The sequence below is a fragment of the Ambystoma mexicanum genome, chromosome 3q, assembly GCF_040938575.1.
Source record: "Ambystoma mexicanum isolate Mex_15411 chromosome 3q, UKY_AmexF1_1, whole genome shotgun sequence".
Classification (NCBI taxonomy): Eukaryota; Metazoa; Chordata; class Amphibia; order Caudata; family Ambystomatidae; genus Ambystoma; species Ambystoma mexicanum.
The window spans coordinates 1,190,721,047-1,190,737,256 of NC_090926.1; positions in this window are offsets into that span (position 1 = coordinate 1,190,721,047).

The window sequence follows — 16,210 nt, forward strand, 5'->3', positions numbered from 1 at the left end:
TGTAGTGGTGCTCCTATGGGGGTGTTGCGGCTGGGTAATGCTGAGTCTGTATGTGCAATAATAGTGAACAAGAGTCAAAAGGCAAATTGACAGAGAATAAATGCTGCACTTTGGGGATGCATAATAGCAGGGGAGAGGGCAAGAGGGTTATCACTTACTCAGTGAACGTGCACCCGGCAAATAAAGCGGGCAGTGCTGTGTCAGTTTCAAAAAGACATGGTAATGGGCACATAGCAGTTCAGGCAGTGGGAATATGTTCAGCAGGCAAGTAAGAATTCAATAAGGCAGTGCATTGGGCACATAGCAGTTCAGGGCAATGGGAATATGGTCAGCAGGCAGCTAAGAATTCAACAAGGCAGTGCAGTAGGCATCAAAGCAGGTCTAGGCGACAGGCTAATCACGCTATGTACGATCTGCATGCACATGGGCATACGCTACAGTCAAGGTGTTCACAGGTAAAAGCTAGGCTGGTGACCAACGTTGTAGTGGGCGGGACGATCACCCAGTGTGCAATCTGCCGGAGAGTAGCGCTGTGGACCAAAATCAACAGTAAATGGCAGTGCGAGGGGTCACGTAAAGTTCTGTGCGATGGGGAATACACTCAATTGGCGTTCTGCAAGCATGTCAAACAACGAATACGTAACAAAGTCGGCGGCCTAGCAGAGCAGTAACAGGCCAATTAGAAGAGGAGTGCTAACAATGACCGATGAAGTACCAGGCTTGAAATGATGCCTTAAAGGATGAGTACACGTGCCAAAGTAGTGAGAGGACGTATCCAATACTGTGAGGAAGGGGGCAATGCTAACACGCAGGGGAAAATATGCACGCTAGTACATCAAGCGACGTGTTGCTAATGGACAGAGATGTGTGCCTTGTAGCCTGGTAGGAGAGCGTGGTATCATAATTGAATATGTACTTGCATCGCGCAAATGATTCAAATGCTAAAGTAACAGGTTTGCACTTGTAATAGACATTAGCGGCAGGGAGTCTTACTGTCTGAAGATCGATTTGCAGGTCGTGACTATGTTGGCTCTGTGCTTCGTGGGTGAAGTGTACACAGACATGTCAAGGCGAATTGGGCATAAGGACCTGGCGAACAGCGAGGAAGGCTGTGGACAGGCTAGGGGCAGGAAGCCTTTGTGGTCCTGCCTTCGTGGGAGTGCCGGCTCTCGCCTCCCGGTTTCTATTGGTCCTTACACGCAGGGCAGCAGCCAATCAGTGGCCGCATGGAGCTCAGCACAGGAACAAAGGTGCTGGTTCTCAGATACTTCGGCGGGCGGCCATCTTGGAATGGTGAACCCTCGTGGTAATCAATGGAGGTTCACTGGCACCAATGGTTGTGGAGGGCAGTAAAATCTGATGGCCAAATCGATGCAACTCTTGTGGGTAAATATAATAATTATGGCAGCAGGATTCGTCAGAAATTCGGTTTCTAGCAGGAGAAGAGGGGAGCTCCTGTTCCTTCAGCGGGATAGTGAGAGTCAGGCTGGGACAGGCTAGGGACAGGAAGCCTTTGTGGTCCTGCCTTCGTGTAGATCACTTTCCACCATCCCGCATCCCCCCACCACTTACCTTTTTCAGCGGCACACACTGCACTGTCCCGCTAACACTCCTGCACTCCTGCGGCATCACTTCCCTCCCACTAACCTGGGTTGGAGCTGACGCTGCAAGGTCCCTTTATTTTTACCCAATGGCATGGAAGCGTGGGATGTCCCCATAACCCCTGCTCCTCATGTGGCCATCAATTTCTTTTCAGATGCTGAATACACAGTAATTGTGCATTCTGCTTTTTTTACGGTATTTTGGAGGAATACCGTTCAGTCACCTCCCTCCTTGACCTATTGAGTTAATGCATTTTATGAGCCTATATTGCCTGAATTATTTTATAGATGATCTTTGAAGCTGAAGCCTTGTGTACTTTAATGAATGTCTGAAGTAAATGTATAGGGCTTATCTCCTTTAAAACATGCCTTTAATACAATGGATATCAGTTTGAGGTGGGCAAAAAGCCATCTGGCCTGACCAATAAATATAATGCCCTTACCAGACAGAAGACCTTTGTGCTGTGTAGGTGTTGTGACTCTTGGAAGTGTAAGCATGCAATTGGCTCTGGTTCCCTGTTCAACATTCAAGAAAAAGTAGAAATAAACAAATGTGCTGCTTCAGTTGTGCTCTTGCATTTCAGATTCTCTTGGTTAATGAAACATTAGCATCTCTATTCAGTGAACCTTAACATTAGGGTTTAGGCTGCAATAGTGCTTACATATTTGTACAATTTTGTTTTGTGCTGAAAAAGACAAAGACAGTCACTTTAAACATTGCAGGTTTCTTTTACATTTCCTGTGCTTGATATTTTGAGCTCATGAATCATAGCCGAAAGCAAATATGTGATAGCATTGATATGATATGATATGATATGGCAGTTGTAACGCGCCTATACACAAGTGTTTCATATTTGGATATGATAATGAATATAAAGCAGAGTCTGACAAATGCTCTATTATTTGTGAAAGCAAGCAGCAAGCGACAGACATCTCCATTAAATGACAGAATCTATGCATATCGGTTTTCCTGCTCTGACAGGAAGGCCTTTACAACACTTTATTTTAGGCCCCTTCCTGATTCTTTGTATAAAGAAAGTTCCTGTGAAAACACACGTCTTACCCGAAATGTCATTGCTACTAATAAAAAAGAGATGGAGTAAACGTTTTGGCACTGGGCTGTATTGAATTCAATTCCCAGCATTTTCATCACGTTCTAAGGTGCCAGTCTTTAGTTAATGTTGAACACTTCTAATTTGCATGTGCACACCTAGTTCAATCTTGCATTTGTTGTAAACATCGTTACACTCCCAGCCTATCTCAGTCAGTTTAGGCCACAAGACTAGGTGGCGGTCCCAGATTAGAGCAGTGCAAGCGGCACTGGGCCACACACACACTCTGAAACTAAACATGGTAAACACACACTTCTCTCTTCTGAAAAAGGTACTAAACTTTGTTAACAAACAGCACCCTTCTCATCCTCCATCCACCATCTTCCTACACCAGGACCACTGTGCGCTGCCACATGCTTCTGGTTACCCATCGCTAGAAGGTCCCACCATCTGCATTCCAAGGCATTGCCACAGTGACTGGCTTCTGAAACACCCTCAAGAAATGCATTTTCTCCCAAGAGGAATCCCCCGGGACTTATGAGACTACAAACTGAGCATCATGACTCTCAATCACTACCATCACTCGACTGTGTGTGTGTCTATTGCTGCAAACAATGGTGTACCCTGTTCTGCTCCATTATATATGTGTTTTATGTATGCAGTCAGAAATGTGAGGACCTATTGCAGAAGGACACGCTAAGACATCCGACTTGTTCTCATACATGTTGCCAGCCCGCACCATCAGCCAATCTACATGATAAGATTTTTTGCCCACTAGAAAAAGATTTAGCCATGATTACAGGCACTTCCTGTGAAATTAACTTGCAGACAGCCGCCATCTTAGCTTAAGCAATGCGTATCACCAAGAAAGACAATAGTTGGATCGTGGTGCTCTTTATCTATCAGCTTAAAGAATTAGTAGGACATAGGTAAGCCCTCTCCTTTCTTTGGTGAATCCAGACAGCCATTTGCCATCACGCTTGCACAACATCAGACTGCATTGTAGCAGGAAGCACGGTCATTGTGGGTTATCAGGTAATATTATCCCCACTAACAATATCGCCATATATATGGTCGTTGGGAACAGCCATAGGCGATATTATTAGTGGGGATAATTTATGTTTATATGGTAAATAGGAGCAGGGCTGTCCCCCGCTCGCTTTTAAAAACAATATGGGGGTTGCAGGGCTGTCCCCTGCAGGTTCCATGGGTTAATATTGCTGTAAAAAACAACACCATTCCTGTATGGCGATATTGTTGTGGGGATATTACCACATGGAACCCAGTCTGGCATAAGATTACTTAAGTGAATATAAAAAGCCGATTATGCTCTAAACCTCAATATCTAAGCAGTCCTACATGTCAAACTGAGATCCGTCTCCTTAATATAACGTTTGCAATGACTGTCAAGAAGGCCCGCCTGTGTATGTGCTGTGAATGGTGCTGCCCCCAATTCACCACTCTGGCGCTCTTTCCCTAAACAACGCCTGGGCAAGAGAGAGCGAAAGAGAGCCCATATCGGCTGATGTGTACCACATTTCTGCACCTGCTACTGCAAGCAAGTGCTGTCCCATGCAGAGGCTCACGGGCAAGGCCACATGCTGCTCTTTGAGCCACCCTCAAAGCCTACAGAACCTCTGGCAGCACAGCAGGCTCGTTCCTCCGTTCCAGAAGGCCACCTACTCACCACGTGCTGCTTGGGCTAACCTCCGAATTGACTAGTCTATGTCCTATATCATACCTCTCAACCATTTAAGTAACCATGTTGGGAGAAAACTGAGAATTTTCTTTTTGGTGGATAGGCTCATGTTAGGGAGAATTCTCCAGAATGGCGAATTACTCTTATCTACTGAGTACCTCAGCAGTTTTGCTGGATTTCTAGGATTTTTTTTTTTTAAATTTGTTTATGACTCGATGAGTCTTTACAAAACATACCAAAAAAAAAAAAGAGAAAACCAGCAAACAAATGTACATACATTCAAATGTACAATCTATCCAGCACAAATAGGCCATTAAAATTTTCCAGCCAGAATAATTACTCAACAAGAGCACTTGTCTTTCCGATCCTGCTTAACCCTCCAGCCCTTTTACTGGTGCCAAATATTCTGTGCTTGAATTAATCCAAGCCTCCCGTTCACAGCGAGAACCCTCTAGACATCGATTTCACAGTTTATTAGCACCTGAATTGCAGCTGCAGCGAGCATAACATTTGAATCTGAGGTGATTCTATTCCAAAGAAATTCTGAAGTAAGGTCATTTTATTTTCGTACAAAAATTCTAAAATGTCTGAAGCGGTATTCCCATGAACCTTTGCAGTCCATAAGCAGGAGCCTTAATGTCTGTTTGGCTGGGGTTATACAGATCGAGCATAGTCTCTTCGCCCTATGTCCCTGATTTCGTTTTTCCAACACTTCCCTGCAACAAACTAGATTTAATCTAATTCTGAGAATGTTTGTGTGAAGTTTCCTATCTGGGGATTTCATCAAATATTGTGAAAAACACCCAAGTTTCTTTTCTCCCCTTAGAAATGGGTTTGCTACTAGGACTTTTCTTACTTTTTCTATTGTCTCTATCCAGTCTAGGACTTCCAGTTCTTTTTTAACTTTGAGTGGGTTTGAGACCAATGTTTCTATATCAAGCTCAGTTTTAGCAAGTACTTTCATTACATTCTCCCTCAGGGCCGAGAGGATATCTGATTTGCAATTTATCATACGGTTTCTGATATCACTATAAAGACCAGTTTCTTTTCCTATAATTAGCTCTCTGTACAAGGTGGTTAGTTTCCAGTTTGCCATATTATCTTAAGGACTTGAGTCCCAATTCAAATCTCAAACTGCCGATAGGTGTAAAATTCGGGAGACCTAGGATTTTTTCCATAATCGCTCCTCAAAGAGCTCCCAGTTTGTAGACCATAAACTTGGTCTTGCTACTAAACCGTACAATATTACCGGTATTACTTTGGCTAGAAAATACCTCACTAGTGGTAGGATGGAAAATTTGCAGAGTTTATAGTTTAATTTAATCATTTGTGATGCTACTTGAGTTATTTTGGCCATCACCTCACCCTCTACCTTGTATATAGCAGTATTGGCATGTATATTAAAACCCAAATACTTCAAACTTTCTACCACTTTGACTTGCTCTCCACTTAATTTCCAGCTGGTGAATTTCACTTTTTTCTGTGGATGTTTAAAAATTAGAATATTTGTTTTGGCTGGGTTAATTGAGAGTCCCTTGATCTTTGCATACTCATCCATTCTTGTTAGCAGTCGCTGAAGTCCTATTGGTGTTCTATCTAAAAGGACTATGTCATCAGCATAGGCCAACCAGCAGATCTTTCTCCCATTCAAAATGGGCCTGGCCAATGCTGATGATTTTATATTTCTAGGATGTTTTTTTTCACCTGGTAAGAGTGTGAGCCTTTTTTCCCACTCTTACATGTGTTTTGCTGTTTGTGTTTAACATTTTTGTGTTCATAGACTGTGGAGCTTCACATACTCCAAAGGGATCAGAGACATAGGGTTGTCTTTTTCAGACTTCCCACTTCAAACTCAATTTTCTGGGACTGACTACTGTCTCCCAGAACATGGAAAGTTGCCATTGACTTTATTAGTCTTTTAAATTCACAGACCCAGTACAAACGATCTTACATAAAGTTATGGAAAGGGTTAATACTTATCCCTTTTTGTCTGTCTCTCATGGAACATTATTTCGTTCCCCTTTCTTTAAGATTTGGCTGGTGGCAGTGGTATCTACCATATTTTTCCTACCGCGGTTTATTTAAATAGCCTTGGTACTGTTTTAGGCTAGGTTAGTAGCCTCAAAATTAAATCCGCTGGACCCCATTTACTTTTATTTGGTTCCGGATGGGTTTATTTGCCATTTCTTTTTGTAAAGGTCTTTCTCGTGTTTTACTCTGCGTGCCAAACCAGGTTTGGTTCCTTTGTTCGCCGTGCTTTTGACGGGCTTCTGCACAGAAGCCCTTCTTAGGCACCTGAATGTCTGAGGGGGACAGGATGTGAGGGAGGGGTTTGAGACTCCCTGCACAGGGTCTCCTTGGAGACCCATGTCGCACTCTGTATGATTGGCTGTGATGACTGTCCCGCCAGGACAGCCACCCTGCTGTGTGACTGACAGCCAGGCTGTGTGAATGGGGGGAAACTGCATCAAAAGCAGGTCTCTGGAACTAGGAAGGCAGAGTCACCACTGGATCAAGATCAGTGGTCGAAGGGAGCGGGAGCGGTTGGGAGCGGTGCTCCTCTACTTTTTAAATTAAGTTTTACAGCTCCTATACTTTTATTTTAAAAGAAACCATTCCGGAACGGTTTCGTTAGTGTAGGAAGAAGTTGAAACTTGCACTTTCAGTGCACTGCACTGAACAGTCCCTTAAACAGCAGGCAAATGTGTTTGGGGGTTTGTATTGTGTGTGGGAGGGGACAGGGCAATGAGGTTGGTGAGGAGCTGGGCAGGTCAGCAGGGAACATAGCTCTACTACTTCTTTTCTTACACTTCGACCACTGATCAAGATAACCAAAGAGAAGCTGAAAGAAGAGGACCACTACCACGACTGAACCTCCTGGTGAAGCCCTGCTGCGGCCGGGTCTGAATCTCTAAATTTCAACGACAGAGAAGACCTGCAAGGAATCTTCTTCCCTTGAGCTGGTTGAACCAACCAGTTCCCCAAACACCAACCAAGGCCTCCCTCCCCTTTTCGAATTTGCTGTGAACAGCTGCAGTGAACAAGATAACCAGGAGGACCGGACCCTGTTTGGGTTTTAAGGAGCGCACGTTTTATTTGTTGCTTTGCTCTGCTGCTGGTTTCTTCCCTGAGCAGTGCAGGACCCTCCAGTCTTCCTATTTCATGTCAGTCCGACAGTTGCTTCAGGAACCATGAGCCTGCAGGACCTGCCAGGAACTACTGCCTCAGCTACAAACTTCTTTTACATTTAAGGTACTGTTCAAACCTGGTTGTTCATTCCGTCCGACCGCTGTGAAAGTGTTTGAAATCTTTCGCCAATCCAGGGGCTTATCCTTCTCTACTCTTTTAAGTAACTTTTCTTCCGACCAACTTTGCTTCGAACTCTTTGCAAAGACTTAACCGCGAACTACTCTGAACTGGGTGATCCTCTGCAGAGACTCTGTACCATTAACATTGGCCCAGGCCTATTGATTTGAATCCTCAATGTAGCCAGCCTTTTCTAGATTGCCCTGCCTACTTACTTGTTGGTGCTGCCTAATTTTGTATTCCCTTGTCTTTCCCTCCCTATAAAATTGCTGGAGGCCCATTTTGCTCACACTTCATTTTGAGCTTAACTTGTCCAGAATTCATTGGGTGTGGTGTAGTATATTAAGAGTGTCATTTTTCAGCAGCTTTACTTAGTGAATTGTTTTACAACTGATGTGTAAATAAATGTATATTCTTTTAGTCAGAAACCTTAAGTCAGTGTTTGTTTGAACCATAGTAATTTGCTCTCCTTTGTGTAACTGTTGATACTGCTCACTTTACTCTTGAGATAAGTCTGGATGTTCAGCCATCGCTACCACTTTACTGTGTAGTACAGGCTTGTACCAAAGGTGAATTTGTACTTGCACTTGTAGTCTTAATTGTGTGTGGTGTTCCCAAAGGGTACTGCATACGATTCTGCCTAACAGATCCCATTAATGTCTATGGATGGTATCGAGGCTTGACTTGTCACTGAATTGCCTCTATGACAGGTGACGTAATTGGCTCCATGTCCTTATCTTCAGCAGAAACAACCTCCAGCCTGAGAAGGATGACCGTTGGACAGAAAAAAACAACAGGCGGATGATCCGGTCTCGAGGGCTAATGTACCCGGATGAGGAGAGGAAGCAAGGTCAAGAGGCAGCAACGAGTTCTGAGAATGGCTGGCAGAAAGACAGTCTGTTTGCTTTATTATTGCCTTGAGACAGGGAAGATAGGCGTGGGGTAATGAATAACTGAGCGTGCCATTGTGAAGTGGATAGAAGTGTTTTATAAAATGGAAGCTGTGTTTACATATAGATATTGCACTGGAAAAATGATGGAAGAAAATGTTCTTCAGCCTGATTAATAAAGCTGCACAGTATTCAGGTTGCTTATGTGTGACATTTCCACATTTGCTGTGTGCTTTTGTTTGACATTTCCATGTCTTATGTCTGACATTTTGAGTGAAATGTCATCACGGTCAAAGCAAAGCACTTATATGGGTGCAATATTGCTATTTTCAAAAATGAGAGCGGCTTGGAAGCCAGCCCACTTAGGTCACAGCTGTTATGTTAGGAACCTAGGGTGGTCCCCCAAAAGGACTTAATACGTTTCAGCTATCATGATTGCTCACTGAAAGGTCAGCAGTATTTTATCTGCCCCATTCCAGTGGGACACGGTTCTTGGAATGCCCAAAGCTTTGTCGTCATATTAAACAGCAAGAAGTTCCGGTTCATTCTTAGTAGATACAGGAATAGGGTAACTAAAAATATAGCACAGGTACACAAGCACTCTAGAGAACACAAACCGCCCGCTACGCCAGCACAATTCAAAGCAAAGAATCAACAGTGAGATAGTCAAACATCGATATCTGTTTAAAAGAAGACACCAGTGTCAACCGACTGGGTCTCCAGCTTTACCCTGGAGATAACTACATAGTTATCCAAAATAAACGCTTAAACAAAAAGAAATGTTACCTAACTATATGAATCTCACTATTATAAGTCCACAAAGGCGTCCACTGTCTATCATGCTGTCTTACTCTGAATATGATGGTGATCTAAGAGACACCAGGCATTCTAACAGGTCTGCTTAGTATTGGCTTCTTTATAAACATCACTAATTTCTCAATAAAACCATTTCACACATTTCATTGTTTTATTTAATGTTATGTTTAAAAGCGCAGATCTAGCTCGAGAGCAGCAGAGCCATGTAAATAAAGAACGTGGGTACCCAGCAGTAGGGCAGTACTGTTAGTTGGATTCTGTGTGTCAGTATGTGCATCCTTAGAATTAGTCAGTGGTCAGGAGTTGTTTAAAAAAACATGTTTTGAGAGATTTGCAAAATTGGAGAATTGTGACTTGGAAGATTCGGTCAAATGTCTGCGCTCCCTTAATGAGACGTGCTGCAGCATGGTGACTGCTTTTAGGGGAGCCAAGTGAGCAGCTGGGAGTTCCATCAGGATGGCATTTCCCCCATCAATGTGCAAGACCTTTTTTGTTGTGCAAACATCCAGTCTATAACTAGGGTCTACACAAGCAACATTAACTGCCTGGTATCTCTTTGACAATAGTGAATCATGATATCACTTTCATGTAAATGACTCAATACCGGCATGAACCACTTACTATACATTTATTTTACAAAGGCAACCCCACTTTAAAGTTGAAGCCAAAATGCTTTCAGATTTGGATTTTGCTTTTCAATTCCAAGTGAACTGAGCATTAATGAACAATCTCTCACCTTATATTCTAAATAAATGAGGAACATAGAACATTGGATATTAGTACTTTTGTGTCTGTTTTCAAAATGAACACCCCAGCATTGCCAGTCCTTTTATCTTCCCAGATTGTACCCTGATCAAATTGGGCAATTTGGTAGGAGTTCTTATTAATTTACCTTACAAGATGTCTCTTCTGATTTTAGTGAACCAGCATGTAACCCAGCCATCCGGACAGCATTCCCAAAGCAAATCCTCAGCTCGGGTGGATTCTTTGGCCTTCCTTTTCTATCAGCCCTGAACTGGTCTCATGGACTCGTATGTCATCTGGCAAGATCAATCCTCTTGCTCTCCAATCTCTAGTTCATCTCCTTTCTTAATGTGCATCACCCACATTCCTACACATCCCCCCGCCCTACGTTTGTCCATTATATCTCCCTCTAAACTCACCCCTGACTCTGTATGTTTGTTATTTTTATTTAAGTGCTTATGGTTGTGACTTAGAACCTTTTACACTAGTACATACATCACAGTACATAGGTATAACAATCATAATATAATATGATACATAAAACACACTTCATAAGTAAAACATAATACAATATAAATACACAAAATTCTCAGCTAAAAGGTACACATGACATCCTATGAAATCAATTTGATTAAACATTACGCATTAAAAAGATCTTGAAAGCAAATTATTGTCCTATTATGACCACTGGAGTCTGTTCACACAGTAAAAGACTCAAGCCTAACTTTGGCCCTCTGCCATATATGAAGGGCCGCTGCCATAACGACCAGTGACTCGGCACCGAACAGCACGCTCCAAAACTGATCAGTCTAGTGTGACCTAAACTTAGCATAGCCCGTTGGTCAATATGGCATAAGTGGAAACGGATCGGCTCTACATTATGGAATACCCACAAGATGGCGCCCGGCAATAGCTCCCATGTTTCAGACATTCTGTGTGTATTCAGGCAACAGGCTCTGCCCTCACCATGGAAACAGCTCATAAAGCTCCACGAACAGAAGTGCCTTGCGATGCTACTTTTCCTAGTGAACACTCTGTAAATTCGCCACTCTCTGTCCTGGTTTTCAAGCTACTTCTTGTATCTAACCTGTGCACTCAGTTAATCTCTTCCTCTCCCTCTCATAGGAATCGCTTGTTTCCCTGCAGCTCTTCCGTTCGCTACTGCCTCGTTCCTCAGACGGCGCCCTTCCAGGTAGGATAGCTGTTTTTACTTTCCTTTTCCAACTTTCCCCTGACGGATACCGATTACATTGGGAAAGAGGACCTTAGAGTGTTGATGAAATATCCAAAAATGTTCCGAATCCAAGATGGTTTGTTGGTAAGGAAATCCCAAGCTGGCCATGATCAGTGGGTGGTCCCTACCTCATTCCGAAGCCTTATGTTAAGTCACGCCCATGATGCGGCCACGCCGGTCATAGGGGGTTTCACACAACACTTGAGATCTTGAGAGGCTGCATACTGGCCACACATGGGGCCGGACCTCGACCAATACTTGAAGGGGTGTCTTGTGTGTGCACAATTTCAGCCAACATCCCTCACACACCGTGCACCCCCCCAAAAGAGGGGGATGACACTGCCATGGTCAGATTTGCAAGTCGACTTCATAGGCCCCGTGATTCGCTCCTCCAGGGGAAATAAGTACATGTTGACAGTGACATGCTTATTTACTAAACGGGTGGAATGTCTCCCGGCACCAAACTGCAAGGCAGAAACCGCAGCTGCCCTGATGATCAACCACATCTTTTTGCGTTTTGGTCTACCCCAAAGGATTGAGTCAGACAGAGGGAGCCATTTTACCAGCGAAGTAATGACTAAAATGTGGGAGATACTGGGGGTTAAAAGGAAGCTACATATTGCTTACCGGCCAGCATCTTCTGGTGCAGTGGAGAGATACAACAGAACCATTGTGAGCATCTTAAAAAAGTGTGTGGCAGATTCTGGGCCAAGTTGGGATATCCGATTACCTCTGGTCCTAATGGCCATCAGATCTACCCCTTCATCTGCAACTAAAATGTCACCATTTGAGCTGATGACTGGACGCAAGATGGTGCTTCTCCAGCATTTGCTCTACAGGACCCAAGAGCAGACATTAATAAATGCCTCCACAACTCACGAATACGTTGAGAATTTAAGGAAACACCTTCAACATGCTTTTGCCTATGCAAAGCGGAATCTAGAAAGATCAGCTGATAGCATGAAGACCCATTACGATTTGAAAACTACCAGGAAAGAATACAATGTAGGAGACCAGATTTATCCATACAATTTCCAAAGAAACCAGGCCAAACAGCGAAAAGTTTTGCCTACATGGAAGGGACCTTTTGAAATTGTAGATAAGATCTCCCCAGTCGCTTACAAGATCCGCATCCCCAAAGGTAGTTTGGCGGAAGGGGAAGACAAGTGGGTTCATATGAATCAGTTAAAATGTTGCCAACCAAGGCACGCTCTGCAGCAACTGGCGGAGTCTTCTGCAAGACCAGAGGGGGCCGCTTCAGAGTAATTCAGTTCCAGCCCTAAAATATCCCACATATAGTCTCTACAATATTATGATTCTTGAATGCAAATGTCTCCTGATTATATCTTGTTTTTTTAAAATGAGAATGCAAATGTCTTTTGATTTATAAAATGTATATGCCGCTCCACTATATCAATAGTGGGGGAAAAATGTCTACGAATAGGTATTGCCGCTTTGCTTTGTCGTGCTAGGAGAGAGAAAACCTGGAGACTAGCCAAGGAGGACGATCCGGGGACCGGGAGCAGAGATCCGAGGGGCCCGGAGTACCGCCCAATACTCCCATCAGGACCGGCGAGGAGAACCGATCGATCCACCTGATGGAGGAAAAGATGCTGAACTTTGTCATCTCCGGAATCAGAAGAAGATGATGCGGACATACCAGCGCGTGGATCGAAACATCCTTTGCACCCGACTCCCCCTCGACTTGAAATCAAAGTGCAGTCGGGCGGGGGGGGATGTCGGGTGTCTTGACCCACGTTTGAATTATTAGGCTACAACATTTGGTGCTGTGAGCTTAGAAAATCCAAGATGGCCGAAAAGCCCACATTGCGCCAGAATCCAAGAAATCGTGCAGTTTTGCGCACACCAAAATGGTCGCCTGACCTGCCACCCACCAGTGCAAAGAAAGATGGTTCTGTTCAAAATCAGTTTTTATTAATGTCAAATATTGCTAATATCATGGGCACGAAACCACCAAACAAAAATCCAACTCTGGTTGAGTGTTCTACTTTGCTCTACTGCAGATCCACATCAATGCCATGTCAAGCAAGGATCATATACTATCAAGTAAAATCCTTTCTTTTTAAAATGTATTAATTCAAGACAGCTTCCAAAAATAGGTGCGTTACCGGCATTGGACACTAAACGGTGCTAGCGGTCTAAACTCTGACAGGAGAACTGTATTTCAGTAGCTGACAAAGGAGCCTGAGCCAGCCTGGACTTCAAAGCCTTGCTGGTTAATGAAAATTCTTAACACCTGCTGTTCCCAGAAGACAGTCTGATGCAATTAACAGTCCAAGAGGCTGGGAAGCCTTCACACCTCAGAACTCTACACAAGAAGGCAGGAAATCACAGGTTTCTGTTAACCAAATGCAGAGTGCCCCCTTGTCTGCTGAGCTCAGTCAACACAATAGACTCTTTCCATTGAATAGAATATGCTGATTTGAGCTGTGACTGTAAACAGTGCTCTGGGGGAAGGAGAGACATTTGATCTTTGAGTCAAGCCAAGCTTCTGGGAGCGGACCCAGACTCATCTGTGAATTCACTTAAGGGCAAATGTATGTTTGATTAAATTGCTTATAAAATCTTGTATTAAGCTCACAGAATTGTACAATTTGGGGGTCCTTAATATGAATAATGCCCTCACGATTTGAGACCAAACTCCACTTTGTTCGGTGTTCTGGGACCGAATCCTACAATTTAACTTTATTGCAGACACAGGGTTTATGCTAGAGACATAGTAAATGACTGTAATATGCCCAGAAGGTGGTGTACCTCTGTGTAAATTTGGGTTAAATTCCAATATTAGAAAAGCTACCAAAAACGAAAATATGTTGTCATTTCTTAACCTAAGCTCTTAGAAACATCACAGTTGGAACAGAGACCTACCTTAAGAAATATATTATGTATATATGTAATTTTAACAAATTGTGTATCTGGGAAATATGTGTTTTGGGTAAAATTGATTTTTCTAAGTGAAACCAAAGGGGAGAATCCTCTGACCCATGAACATATCTCATCACGATGACTCACAACTCAGTTCCCCCAATCAAGGGAGAGAGGAGGACTTGGCCAATGATAAGTTGTCAGGGGCAGGCTTAGTTATGCCCACGCACACACCCATTTTCAAAACACATAAAAAGAGACTGCTTTGGACAGGCAAGGTACTCACTTTCCATTTTCTTGCGAAGCATTTTGCCGGACCAGACAATATCCAGAAGGACCATCTCCAGAACTTACAATCCAAACTCCAGAACTTGTAGCAGAGAGGCCTAGTCCACAAACTGAATCCTTTTCAGAGGCCTCAGCATCCAGCAAACCTAACCAAACTATTCAAAAGCCGGACGAGCTGTTTGATTCTGGCCTATTTCAAATTTATAGTGTGAGTACTCAGCTAGAACTGTGCCAGAAACACCCAGAAATCAGAGCTGTATCCAGAACCAGAGACCAGACCGCTGTGCAGTGCCAAGAGCTTTTGCCAGAACCAGAGACCAGACCGCTGTGAAGTGCCGCTAGCAGACCCAGACCAGATCACTGTGAGCAGAACCAGTACCAGAGAGAGCAAACCTGACCAGACCCTGACGGCCTATTTCAAATGTATAGTGTGAGTACTCAGCTAGAACTGTGCCAGAACCAATCTCTTTGTCTAAAATAATCTGATTCAAACCATTTTAACCTGTCCAGAACTGCATCATAGGAATCGTGTGTTCATTCTGTCATTTCAAATCTGTAAAAGTGTCATTTTGTCATTCTGAAGTTTACTTTAATTTCGAGAAACTACCTCCACAAAATCGTCTGTACCTTTTGATCCGTACTTTCATTTTAAAGCTAAGATCCTAGGCTTTCCAACGAACCCAGAACCGACTTTCTATTCATTATAGTTTTTCCGTAATAGCGCTCGACGCACTCGGAAAAAGTGATTTGTGATTTGGTCCAATTTCTTCACCTGTCAAAATAGCTGTCTTTGGCTGGCATTGCTGAAATCCGTTTTCAACCTGATAACCACTCATGTATCACTGATAGGGTTGACCTGAACCAATCTTAAGCAGCTATCACCTACCGTGAATCTCCCATAGGGAATTAAAATCATTTTTAGCATATTTTCACTCCAGTACAGATCACATTCAAAATATTTCTGCATATTTTAAAACCATCCCTGTTGCTCCAAGATTACTAGAATTTGAGCTGAATCTGTATTGCATTTAATGGTATTCCTGAAAATTGTGTGCTCCCCTTCCATCTCTTTATACTGCATAGGGGGGAGTGAATTGCCACAAGGGGAAAAGTGATTAGATTCTCTCTTCTTGAAACCATATTAGTTTATTTCTGTACTGCATGTTATTCATCATTGCATTTCCTTGAAACCATAAAGTATTCTCAGCTACCTTATCCTCCCTATACTAACTCCTAAGTAATTAAATCAGTGGGCTAGTGTAACATCATCCATTGTTAATCATTGTCATATGCCTAAGGGTGCTATCAAATATTAATTTATTCATAAAAGTGTGATATATATATATATATATTGTTTAATTTTTCAAATAAACCTTTTAAATTGCAAAACAAACCTACTTCTTGGCTCAGTGAGGTCAGGGGGATTCAAAGAGAAGGGCGTTATACAAGGGTTTATCATCCAGATTATAAATTGTCATAAAAATATATAAACAAGGGCTTCCCTTGGGCATCCCAGACAAAGGCATTGACTTAGTGGGAGCGCTGAATTGAAGTCATTAACACTCCGCACCACCCTACCTGGATGGTTCCATGTCATTTCATCGCGGGATGTTTTTTTGCGGGGTTTTTACAGCAGATTTTTTTTGCAAAAACCCCCATCCCCTTTAATATTTTTTATATCCCCCTACACCCAC